Source organism: Emydura macquarii, unplaced genomic scaffold, assembly GCF_026122565.2.
Source record: "Emydura macquarii macquarii isolate MOO-44397 ecotype Brisbane River unplaced genomic scaffold, CSIRO-AGI_Emac_v2 contig_1790, whole genome shotgun sequence".
Classification (NCBI taxonomy): domain Eukaryota; kingdom Metazoa; phylum Chordata; order Testudines; family Chelidae; genus Emydura; species Emydura macquarii.
The window spans coordinates 10023925-10037871 of NW_027131927.1; positions in this window are offsets into that span (position 1 = coordinate 10023925).

The following is a 13947-nucleotide window of genomic DNA, read 5'->3' on the forward strand; positions in this document are numbered from 1 at the left end:
TGTTTTTTTGTGTTTTTGGGATTTTATTTGCCTTCCTCAGCAACATGGGGTCAGTGTCACTTGCTGGTTTAAACTAGTGTAAATGGTGGATCCTCTGTAACTCTAAGTCTTTAAACCATGATTTGAGGCCTTCAGTAACTCAGCCAGTGGTTAGGGGTCTATTACAGGAGGGGGTGGGTGAGGTTCTGTGGCCTGCAATGTGCAGAAGGTCAGACTAAATGATCATGATTGTTCCTGCTGGTCTTAACATCTATGAGTCTATGAGATGATCAAAGTTCCTGAGCCGATCAGGTGACTCCAGAGTATGACCTTTTTTAGCAAACACCTGCAAAGCCTTCCTCTTTGAGAAAGCCTTTCTAGCAAAAATAAGGCTGGCAATTTAAATACCTCTTCTATTCCTCAAACCCTACTAATATCCCCCAAAAGAACACCCCACCCCCAAACTAATGTAAACCAAAACTAAAGAAAACCCTCAGAAATGCTACCCTGAGTAGATTATTTACCCCCAAAAGGATCATGTGTCAGAATTTCCATGAAATCCACTTGAGACTTTGTTGTTATTAATTTCACATGGAAGTAGCCCAGGTACTATGGTGACGGGTGGTCGGATAAAACACTAAGGTGTAGGCAGTATCTACTGGCTCTGTGCACAAGGGTGAATTTACTCCAGTGCAATTTTTATTCACTTGTATTTTACAGTTGGTTTCCACTGGCGAATGTTCATCATTTGACATTCTCTTGTGTTCTTTGCAATGCCGATATTCCTCATTGGTGTTGTTCCTGATAAGTGGCACAGCGCTGAAAGTACATTTTGCTTTTCCTCCTATAATTGGTACATGAGGCAGCAATACTCTAGCTGAAAAGAGGACAGTCACACACTGCACACTTGTGGTATACAAGAATCCCGCAATTGGAGCACTTGAGATGCTGTCTCCCCATGTACTTTGTGAACAAAATGAGATCAAATAGCTTTTGCTTCAGCAGATTTTAGGAGCATAACAAGCTAAAGTGTGCTGGACAGAATCCAGAAAGAGTCCTGTACATTAAGAATGCTTTGAAAATCTGTGCCTTGTTTAGCTGGCAATTAATGCAAGAGATTCAGAACAGGTGAAAATGTGTTCAATTCACCTTCCATTTAAAGAGAACCTGTTAGCTGCTCCCTGCACCAGCTTGAGTTTATAAAGTGTCTTATCAGTCAAGGCAGCCTAGGGAGCTGTGCTAATCTAATCTCCAAATGACAAAAGCATGGATAATCACTTCAAGGCCTGATAGAGACACAAAAATGGTCACAATCCGGCAATATCCTATAAGTAGTAGAAAGAAAATCTAAGCCATGGAACCTAGATGCTTTGCAAAAGATAAAGAAGGGACTAAAAGAAGCTTCAGGCTATTCATGGTGGATGTTGAGGCAATTTTATTGCATTCATACAGATTAGAAGAAAGAGGGGAAATAACAAAATGTATTTAGGTCTAAAAGAGACAAGTATTTTATCTGGGTTACCTTTCCTATATGTTAAGAACAGAACCGGCCTCTTGTGTCTCCGATCTAGTTGGTCATTTCATTGATGTTGAATAATGTTTGTGGGAAACATTGGTTATTTCTCACTGAGTAGATATTTCCATTCTTACACCATGTCTAGCGCTTGAGTCCACTCACCATTTCTCTGCAGCAAAGTTATGCTCTTAGAATTCCTATACAACCCTCCCTGCTGGATGTTCCCTGTCTAGTCTTAGCTTTTTTATCCCCAGTGATCAAGATCCTAACTCTCCCTTGGCAGGTTATTCCATCATTCTCTTCACCTGCCTATTTTAAAGAACATGTTTTGGGTTTTCATTTCCTTTGTGTCCTTCCTTAAATTTAGACATTTACTAAATCATAGTTTCTCAACCTGTGGTACACATACTCCTGGGGGTACCCGAGACACAGGCAGGAGGTACCCATGGAAAAACTGAGTGAAGGGGAGGTGGGCAGTAGCTGCCGACTTCTGGGGAAGCCGGGAGGCGGCAGCCCGCTTCCCAGCCAGTCCCAGCTCCCAGCTGGGAAGCAGGCAGCAGCTGCCGGCTCTTAGGGGAGGCAGGCGGCAGCCCCCAGCTTCTGGGGAAGGTGGCCGGCAGCCCCTTGCTTCCCGCCTAGTCACAGTTCCCAGATGGGAGGCAGGCAGCAGCCGCTACAGTCCTGGGAAGCTGGGAAGCAGCCCCCTGCTTCCCGACGGGTCCCAGCTCCCAGGTGGGAGTCCAGTGGCAGCCTCTTGAGTCTCACAAGCTGGGTGACAGCCACCCGTGCCTCAGCTCCGAGCCAAGGGACAGCCTCCAGCGCCTTGGCTTGAAGACGGGCAGCAGCCCCCTGCTCACATTCCTGGGTCGTAGCTGGCGCGGAAGCCTTCTCTGCCCCAGCTCGGATTGGGTGGCAGTCGCCGGGCTGGCAGCCAGGCGGCAGCTGCCTGCAACTTGCCCAGATGATATCCCCCCTCCCTGGCTCAAAGCCCAGTGCCCAGAAAACTTGTCAATTTCCCTGTTCCAGCTGAGCAGGGAAATTGACAATTATGACAGACCCAGATTTTACCAGTTACCCTCTTTCCCTGTCTCTCTTTGTCTCTCTCTCTCTCTCTCTCCTTTTCTGTCCCTCTCTCTCACCCCTTCTTCCTCTCAAGTCTATGGTAAAAAATTTGGCACGGCACTTTATATTCCCCAGCATTGGCACACCACTCAAAGCCTCCTAGCTTTGGCCAACATCACCTCTAGCCCAGGTGCATATTTGAATTGTGCACCCCTGAGGTAAAGGTGGTAACCCTACCCACACTAGATCTGCCATATCACGGCCTTATATACTCAGCCCTAAACGTTGCATGGTTGCTAACATGGTGCCTGTGGATACTGGACACTTTGTGATCAGTGTGGATACCAGTGAGACACGGTACACCCAATTTGCAGATAAATAAGGTTTAATGTGCAAGGTTTTCTATAAACATACTAGTTAAATACAAAGCCTAAAACTCTAACTACAGTATATCATACTCACTAAGCCTGGAGAGCTAAGCAGTCACTCAGAAGGCTGTATGCAGGAATGGCTTTCTTCTGGGGCCCCGCCAGGGAGTCAGTGGATCCTGTGGTCCAACTGGCAGTACCTCCCATGGAGTCAGGTGTTGATGGAGTGCCCCCCTTTGTCTAAGTGGTGACTTCTTATGCCCTTCCATAAACATCCCTCACCTAATTATCTCTCTCATTATCATATATGCTAATTACCTACATTGGGTTTCACCCTTAACTACATTCCATTCTCACCATGATAATTGGGGTTGTCAAAACAACATCTGGTGATAGGAGGGGCAGAGTAAAAATATGGCCCTTGGCAATGAAACAGTGTATCCCCAGACGTTCAAGGATAACTTGTTGTTCCCATCACCATTATCTACGTGCAGCTGCAAGCATACAGTATCTGTATTTTGTCTTGTTATGTGCCGTGGTATGCAGAAACTGAGACATCTATAAGGTTATTCAGTAATCCTATTAATCTCTGCTAACTGGGAGATGTCATGCTACAGGGGTCAGAATAGCCAAGCAAGCAACTGAAGCTATGCTAGGCCTAGTCAAGCAACGCAGATTGTATTGAGCCTCCAACAGTGCCCACAAAGGGGACATCCACACTGCAAAGAAAAACCTGTGGAACTGAGTCTGAACTCACTGCAGTGCATTGAATCCACTGAATTCACTGCAGTGCGCTTCTCTTTGCAGTGTAGGAGTACCTTACGGAGTCACCAGGTTCATTACAATATGCATAGAGTCACATTGAGCTGCAATCCAAGTGCTGGCTCTGGGGCGCTCTGCGCTGCATCAGAACAAGATCACAAGTAACAATATTAGCTAGGAGAGGAAAACAAGCAAGAAAAAAAAAGACGTAAATGAGAGAAGTTTAGTCTAACAGACTGAGAAGAGTTCTAAAAGGAGGACAAAGTAACATTCTCTGATCAATAGCCACACCGAGAGGATGGGATGAAGCAGAAGTAGGAAACTAGGACACTTGAGTCAGCATGATGGGTTTAATCAGTGGAGACACAGCATCACAGGCACTGTGCTACGACCTAGCCATAAAACAGACAGGAATTGGTCATCCAAAACTGCTAATTCATATGGGTAAAACCTCTTATGTTTACCATTGCTACAGCAGATAGAGAACATAAAGCTTCATTTGCTTTACTGTGTCGTGCTTTAGGATGAGGATTTATCAGGGTGAGAAACAGGCCAGAATCTATTTGATAAGTTATTTCACTTGCTTCTCCTTCGTCTTTCGTTGTTTCAGTTCCTCTTTTGGGGTGAAATTCACATCATGCAGAGGGACAGCCCAATGTTCATGCCAAAGGATTTAAATGGTTCCTCAGATTTAAAATGATTTTACCCTTGCTTAAAGGGAAACATTTTGAGACTATGTTTGACAAGAAAATACCTGATGCCAATCCACTCTTTTCTGGATTTTTTTTTTTTTTAATATTGTAATTGTGAAATGGTTTCATCTTCAAATGAAGTACTTCACGTTAAATTTCAGGTTTAAAATCTAAAAATGTTGAAGTTCCGTGTTTGTGAAAATGCATGTGTCGATGCCAAAGCCATCATTTCATGACTATGTCCTGAAAAACAAAACGTTGGGGTCCAGAAAATGTCCCAGAATAAAATTGCAAATAATTTCTCAAAAATTCTGGAGAATTTGTTTGTATGATGTTTGCACAGCCCTGATTGCAATGTGTTTGTACTACCACCTTCTAGAGCCTGGCCTGCAGAAGAGATAAGCCCCATGACTAGTGTCAGATAATCAGGAATTGAACTGGAAGAGATATGTAGTGCCATTCTTCCAAGCTCCACCACTGGAACAATTTACTATGGGTCATGGTGGATTTTCTATCACTGACAATTTTTAAAACAAGATTGGATGTTTTTCTAATAGACATGATCTATGAATTGTTCTGGGGACATTCTATGACTTGTGCTATACAGGAGATCAGACTAAATTAACAGTGGACCCCTGTAGCCTTGGAATCTATGGATAAACCAAGTTCCACCCCCCTGGGACATCAGAATGAGATGCCATTCTCCATAATTTGTTCAAATGCTCATAATGTGCGCCCTCTGGCCTCCTTTGTCTTGGCTTTCCCTTTTGTGGATCTCAGATGCCCTGCTGGACATCTAGGGCATGGCTTCTTCTCAACCAGATAATAAAATGTGCAGTGGTATTTACCAGTTTCCACTTCCTTGTGGCACCAAAATGAACATTCAGTTGAGAGTAGATTATGCAGATCTTTGAATTACTCTTCCTTCTTTGATGAGCAGGGAAATAGTGAATGCTGACATTTAAAGGATCATTGGCCTCAGGATTAATACACAGCGCAGAATGGAGCAGTTTACTCTCACAGTTATTGCTCCAGGCTGTTGGCATACTCAGGTATATATAATTGCATCAGTTACAATCCAAGCCCTGCAAACAACACAACTTTTTCTTTAGCTCAAGTAGCAGAGACCTATGTTTTTAGAGTGAAAGGTCTGGTTTTGTCCTGCAGATCATGTTTATATAGTCTATCTGATTACCATAATGTATGTGTATATACACAGACACACAGAGGTCATGGATTTGTTGCAGAAATCATATATGAATTCATGGAACACTAGCAGACTTGTATATTTGACCTCCTGTAATCATCTGATGATAAATAGGTTGGCTGAATATTTCACCTTGGCTCCTCATTGCTGGTTTTCAAAGCTGTAGCTTGTTGTCAGAAGATTATGGGGCTGTAACTATGAGTATATACAACACAAATAGCTTTTTTTGTAATGGATGCAAAACATGGCATTTGGGAAGGGTTTGTGTCTAAAGGCAGACAGCTTTTCTTTGTTCAAACGAGAGCCACACTCCAGAAAGTCAAATCCACCCATAACATTAAGCACTGTTTGAAATCACCAAACATCACTGCACGTGTGAGAAGAGGAAAATGTACTTTTTTAAACACACAGCGCTTCATAATTCTGGCATAATGCATACACTCTTGCTTAATAGGGTTTGTCTTGGTTTTAATTTTATTCGGTAACAAAAATAAAATAGCTGTCTAACCAAAAAAAATGCAACAATTGACACAAGAGAACAAGTTTTAGGGTTTCTTATTCCGCTCCCCTTTTTTTTCCTGCAATTCAATACTTTAGGCATATTTCTTTCAATGAATAGTTTCATACTTTAAGCAACGTTTATTACAGAGACGAAACAGACTTTGCATGAACTCAGATAAGGACATACTGATTTTTGCTTTTACTGCATTTATCAAATTTTGAAATACAAAACACATAAAAATAGATTTGACCTGTAGAATGAGGGCAGTCTTCTTCCAATGAAGATACTCTTTTAAATGCTTCCAACCCGCCTCCCAGTGACTTGTTAGCACCTCCCAGAATTTGAAACTGAACTGTGGCAGAGGACTCCAGCCCTGCAATCTGATTGGTAGAACTCGGGGAGTCGTGAATGGTCCCTGCTTCTATTTAAACTAGAGGCATGGGAAATCATCTGTGCAACTGGGTTTTCCCCTGCCAAGCACTGCCTCCCCTGCACTACGTGCTCCTGCTGCTGACCTCCTGACGCTGACCCCCGACATGCCTTCAATTCTTGCATGGACTTGAACTGCAAGTGGGGAGCCTCCAGGCAGGGGCTCAGGTGTGTTCCAAACAAGACCGGGGCTCAGATTGGTTCCCCATAACATAGCTGAGTCACCTCATTTCCCGGGTTCCTTGGAGTTCATACAGGGCGGGCAGAGATGGTGACCTGATTCGCTGCAATAGGAGTAGAGAGGCCGCATCATCATCATTTCTTCTCTTCAGGAATGAACCATTGCTGGCCCATATCAACTTGCATTGGCTTGGCAGAAGGAAAGACAAATAGGTACTATTAGAAATAACCAAACAGGTTGTCCCTGGGGCGGATTGGGGAGATGGAACCCTTTACTGCCTGCTCGTTCCACCTCAACACTGCGAGTGAGTGACGAAGGGGTTACTTTACAATTCTTTTATCCATAACAGTATGTAAATGCATACATTTCCAGTAACTCCCCATAGACCCTTATTTGGTTACATTGACACCTATAAAATGAGTATTAACAACTACATAATAAATACAATTATACCCGTCCCTGTTTGTTGTTTACAGGATTACCATACAGAGGGCAGGCACATCACCTCAAAACCTATTAATTTTACTCTAACATTCTTTGAAGTAAAGGCATGCCAGGGCGCGGGAAGGAAGATAATGCTATCTTCCCACCAAAGGCCTTGTGCAGGAGTGGCGATAGTCTCATCCCCTGCACAGGTGGCCAGGAAGGGAGGAAAAGAAGAGAGATAACAGACTCTAACTAAAATTCATACCAATTAGCAGAAATAAGGTTTGCCCATGCCATGACCCCATTCCCTGTAACTTAGGCCTGACCATTTGTCCAACTTTTAACTCTTTACTTTCCTACAGGTACATGGGTAGGAGAGTAGCAGGACCTCTCTTTTTTCCTCCCTTTGTTCCCATAACCGATTGTCTCTATGGATGGTGAGATCCAAGAGGGCATCCAGACATGCAGTCATATCCATCTGGGCCAATTAATCTTTAATTTCTTCTCACAGAGCCCACTAGGACGGATCCAGCTGTACTGCCTCATGAGGCGGTGGGAACGCACTGCATAGGAGGCTACGGTACCCTGCCCCGGTTGGACCTTTCTTATGGCCACCCCTGGCATTTGAGCTTGGTTCTGGTTCATCCAATGGCACTGGCATGGCTTGGAGGAAGACCTCCTACTTTGACAGCACTGAGCTGTCACACTCCAGGAAGGGGAAGGCCCCATCTAGTGCTTCCCTGGACAGAAGGCCGATAACCAGGCACACCTTTGCATGATCAGTAATGTAGGATTGAGGACAAATTAGGAACAGGAGGTGGCATTGGCTTACAAAACCTCAGAATCACTGGTGGTTACCATCAAGCCTTTTGAGCGGACAAACTGGGTAATAGGACTCTCTGGGCCCTGTGAGGAGATTGGAGTTTGTGTCACTCAGTCATCTTACTTGCTTCTGGTTCTCTAAGCTGAGCTGGACAACCCAGGCCTACAGGTCTTGGTGGTCCACCTGAAGGTGGGCGGCCCACTCGAGCATGTCTGGCACTCCCAAAGACAGCCTCTGGGTTGCTGGGTCCATTCTGCAAGCACTCAACCCGCTGTTATGGCCCATGTGGTGTGTGCAAACTGTTGGGGCTGGGTCGTGGGTTGTCTTTCCTAGTGATCGGAGCTTGAGTCAAGAGCCAGAGGACAGGTCAAGCCAGTCACTTTTGAATTACAACTACCCCTCTCTCTGAAAATGCACCAGATGATTCATGTATTGCTTTTGAAATTATACACAGAAAACCCTTTCCTTCACAGGAGCCAGCCACCTTTTCTACCACTACCTATGCAGGGCCACGAACATGTGATTCATGAGATCCTGGACTGTAAGCATAAACATGGCAGGTGCTGGTACTTTCATGACTGGGGGGATACAGCCTGGAGGAGCACACCTGGAGCCACTGGAAAGCGTACATGCCCCTGAATTAGTCCAAGTGTCCTGTAGCAACCATCCCCAAAAAGCTCAGGCAGATCGCATCCCTTGGGGAGGGGTAATGTCAGAGGCACGGGTCCCAAACGCTTGCCCACAGGGCTCTTAGGATTGAGTATGTTCAGACTCACCACCCACTGACCAGTTAAAAGTAACCAAAACTCAAAGTTCAACCCTGGCAGAGGATGCCAGTCCTGGGATCTGATTGGTGAAACTCGGTGGTTATGTCTACACTGCAATGTAAGCCCATGCTTGAGACTGAGTTCAAGCCCAACTCTCTCCTTGCATCTACACTGCAATTGCGCTAACCCTGGGCTCACGCCCAGAGTCCCAGGACACTGCAGGACTGGAGGGTCCAAGCTTAAGATAAGCTGGGACCCAGCCGTATTGCCCTGCAGTGTTGACACAGCCCTGCTTGGCTCAGGTCCCAGGAGTCAGCCTGAAGTATCCCACAATTCCATGGGCCACTTCCTTAGTCCTCTCTGTCCCAACAATGTGCAGTCCACTTTACTGAAAACAGAAGCCCTCCTCCTGCCCCGGGGCAAAGGGCAGCAGCTCACGTCAGTGTTAACCCCTGTCTCTCCTGATCCCTGATCTGCCAGCACACAGTCAGAGAGCCTTTTGGGTTTGCCACGGAGAGCGAATAGATCAAGCCTTTTGCAAAGAGAGCTGCTTCCTGGTAAATTGCAGCACGGGCAGTAAAGTTTTCCCACCGTGCACTGCAGTACTAATGCTAGAATGGACATATTTTTGGTGGTGGTGGTGCTAAGGATTCTGGGATATGGCTACTTTGAACTGGATCTGTGCACTGCAGCGTGGTCAGCAGAGCCCTAGGTTCAAGCATAGGTTAGAAAAGTCTTAACACAAGGTTAAAATACAATGTAGATTCTCAAGCCCAGGGTTCCCTAACACGGGTCAGCTGATTCAAGTCCCACTGACCGTGGGCTTACATTGCTGTGTAGAGGTACCCTAAGGGTCATGACTGGTTCCCTGCTTCTGTTTAAATCAAGCAGAGTAAGGCAAAGTTGTCCATGCAGCGGGGCTTCCCCCTGCCTAGGATGGCATCCCATCTGATGTCTGCTCCTCCGGCCTGACCCTGACTTTTGGTCAGGCCCTCCAGCCTGTCTCAGACTCTCATCCAATATCCAGCCCCAGCTGCCCCACTGGCTCCCTCACTGAGCTAGGCTGCCCATGTGCCAGTCCTGATATGCTTTTAGTAACAATGTTTAACATCTCTGTAGCACGCCCATCTTAAAGGCTCCCCGGGGGCTTTAGAAATTGTAGCTGTCTGTCTATACATCTGATCTGTGGTCAAATCTAGGCTGGCCCTGCAGTGAGCTCCCTGTGGGCTGACCCTGTGTCTGCACAGATCACCACCAACGTTCACATTTTGGTTCTTAAATCGGCCCGATTCTCAGCACTTTTCTCACCCAGCCGTTGCCTCTGGCAACCCCTGTGCAAATCAAACCACTCAATTAGGTGTTTAAATATGAATTTAGATGCCTACCTTTAAGCCCTCTAGTTTGAGAAGCTGGGCTAATTGTGAAGTTTCCCCTGTCAGTAGAATATTCCATTAGGAGTTTGGTAGGCTATCATTGATTCTGCTATTTTGAAGAGTATTGAAGACCTGCTGATTTTAAGATAGTCAGGCCAAAAATCGCTATGTCTAGATGCAGGTTTGATCCCAGGCGCTCTGCTTTTATACACAGGATGTTTTGTATAATTTTGAAAGCATGTTATTATATCAAAGAATACCCACTGTCTCTGGTAGAAAGCAGCTCCCATTATGAACACAGCACCCCGGGGGGTTCCAGGAATTAGTTCATTTTATTGTATCTTCTTTTATTTAATTTGTACCAGGTGGCTGATATTTAATGCTGGAGATTTGTTCTGCAGTAGCGCTCGCTGTGAGGAGTGAGTGTTTGAAATGGAGGCAGCCCTGTCTCCCACAGTGGCGAGTTTGAAAGGGAGGTAGCAGCTCAGGACACGTATTAGAGAAGAAAGGCTCCTGAGAGCCGTACGTTTCCATCCAAGAGAGTTTTCTAAATCTGGTTTTGAGGGTTTTAAAGTTTCAAAATACTTTTGTTTTCCCCCTAATATTTATGGTTCTCTCTGAGCCCTGGCAATTTTCTCACTCTTAAGGCTTGAGGACAGTAGAAGTGTCATTCTAGAGGAGGAGAGGGCAGAGATTAGAAACCCAGGACACCATGGTTGGGGTCAACACCAAACTGTCTCTATTTCTCCATTTATTCAGGCCCTTTCCTCATGCAGTATGCCCCCTCATGGCCACTGAGACTAGGGGCTCTACACACTCGCAGCTAACACCACAGAGAGCTGGTAACTGCTCCCTCTAGATTCTGAGACTGCCAGTCCCAGAACCATTTAGCACCTTAACTGCAGAGCAATGGGAAGTCACTCATTCCCTGACACATCTAGCCCTCTTTTCAGCACACTGCTTCCAGAATGGTTCTCTTTGCTGTTTGCTTGGGAGCAAAGCTCCGAGCTTAGTTTTCTAATTCATCCATCACCATGGTTTGTACTTCTCTAGTGCCATCCAAACAAAGGGCTCGCTGTGTCCCAGGTTTCAGAGACCACACGGAATCAGAGCCCTGGTATAGTTATTGTGTACCACCATGCTCAGGGCTGTTCATTGAACCTGACTAGAGTGACCAGATACCCGGCCCTCACTAGGCGCAGTGTAAAACTAGGGAAAGGTTCTCTGAGGGCAGCCTTTCCTTTGGTTGCCTGTAAGTCCTGGTTAGGCATCTGGAAGGATCTCTGTGATATCCTGCATCCTAAAGCACTTTACAAACCTCATCTCTCACACAGGAGTATGCCGCCCAACTGCCAGGTTACAGGCCTGGACTTCTGTTCTTTGTGTAGGATTTGTTTCCTCTGGGCCAAACTTCCTAACCCACCTATTTCAGGTGCCGCTGACCTGAACGCCGGTTACTTTACACTCCTGATTAACCATAGCCCTCCTATTTTCCCCAACACCCAGGACTCTTGCGTAGCTGCACTGCCTCACGCTGAGCATCCCTGCATTGAACCCTGCTTGAACCGGAGACTAACCATCTGGTGTCTTCCAACCTCGGTCATCAGTCATCGTCCCACTGAGCTGCTTGCTGATGCACAGGTATTACTCATGGTAGAGCTTGGGCCATCCGCTGCTACCTCACTAGCTCTAAAAATTAAGACCCAATTAAAACCTACCAGGGGAAAACCCAGTGCAGCCCAAGGACCAGTGTGCTTCTGCAGCAGCAGTGGGAATACACGCTATGCTGACTGCAAACTGCTACATGTTGGGAGAGCTTCCTGGTTCCTGTCCACAAATCCCCTCTGCCCTCCCAGCAGGAGGTTTCAGCCCTGACTGAAGCTGGGAGGATGAGGCAAGCAGGCCGAGAGGTGGATGCTGGACTTTCATCCTGTTCTATGTTTCCTCACAGAACAAACATTGTTCCACATGGTGGAACTAATCTGAGGGGGATACGCAACGCAGAGCATGTCAAGGATCCCGGGCCCAGTTTCCCAAAGAGGTGAAAAAAAGCCAGAGGGCAGACTTCCCCTGTCTTGAACAACCTCATTTATGAGGTGGTGAACAGCTGAGGTGGGGTTTACACCTTGGAGGGGATAAGACTTTCCTCTGTGTCTTTCCATCCCAGGATTGAGATCTGCCCCCATCAGAACACGTGGTTCATCCCAGGAACCCATGGATCTCTGGAAGCCAGCCCAGTAGATCTTGGGGATGTGATGGAGGCATCCATGGACAGGCTTCTACACCAGGTACAGGACAACCTGCCCTCCTCCATCTCCTGGACTAATTATGTCTTCCATCTTTTCCCAAAGGGGGCTGGTGTTCTATAGTGTGGAAGGGGGCACAGAAATCTGATAGTCTCTAATAAAAGTTGTACTGGCTTTTGAGCAAAGCCCAAATCACCTCACCTGAACTCCGTGCAGCGCTCGCTGCGGGATCCCGAGCAAGGAGGAGGTATGATTCCATAGAGGCTGCTCAATGAAAGATTTCCTCCTTCCTTCAGATTCCTAGAGCACTGCCTGCTCTTAAACATTATTACATGTCCCCATTTTAGGAGGGATAGCCAAATATTTATAAAAAGCTAATGTGATATGAAATGCTTCATCACGAGAAATGTGCAAGGGCATTATAGAGGGAAAATTCCTTTTTACACTGATAAAAATCACAGATTACAATAGCAAACTCACCCCTAACTTGTGCATATTAGGGCCATAAAAGATATACTCCAATCATGTGTTTGTGGGTTTATTTGCAGCATTAATACTGATGCCTGACAGTATTATTCATACTGTTTATATGACTATAAAATAGGTTTATAGTGATACAATTAGTAATGCCGAGCTTAGCTAGTATAAATGCTGGTACTGATTGTAACACTATAAACTTAACTTTATAGTGTCATAAATTAGTAATATTTGTGTCATCCTGTTTTATGACATCATGCAAGCCCAGCCTATGAGTAGAGCACAGGGTCTTGCACAGTTTAATTTCACAGCTCTAACACTGCCAAGAAGAACATTCTACTTCATTCTCACCATGCTGAGCCTTACACTAATTTTGATTCACCTTTTAAGCTGCAGGAGCATGTAAAAGAATTGCACAAACAAGACTTTTGTAGCCACTTTCACAAAGTGTTGGCTAGTTGTGAGTGTCAAAGCTAAACTGGCTCCAGAAAGGTCATCTTTACAATAACCAGCATGAAACTCTGTGTAGTCTTCTTTCAGGATGTCCTTCCTTTCTCCATTTTGACCCCATAGGAGAAGAAGATGAATGAAAGGTTGGCCAGCTGCAAACAGAGTTCCAATGCATTTTACATTTTTGCCTCCTTCACTTCATAGCTGACATAATTGATTTTCAAGGACTGCTTGAGAGTATGCTGTGTTATTTGAAATATAGCCAATGATTATGTGATTAAAGACGATGGGCATGGATGCTTGTAAAGTGCAGAGTTAAGGTTGTGCATGGAACCACTTCCCAGTGTGAAACCGCAGCATGAACATCCTCTCCACATTTCCGGTCTTGATCAATGACACATGTGTGACTGGCTCCCACCTTGCTCCTTCCTCTTGGAGTATGCTTAGCTGCGCAAAAATATTCCTTCTAAGGACTTTCAACTACCTCCCCTCCTCTCCTGGACACCATCACTCATGGGCTACTCATGCGAGGTCATAACCAAATCCCTTTCAAGTCAATGGAAAGATTTCCATTGGACCAGGCCTCGCGTCTTTGTGGCCAGCAACCAACATGCTCTTGATCTTCGTGGAAGGGCTAAAGGAACATGAACCAACACCTACAAGCGGGAGTGAATGCATTGCACTGAA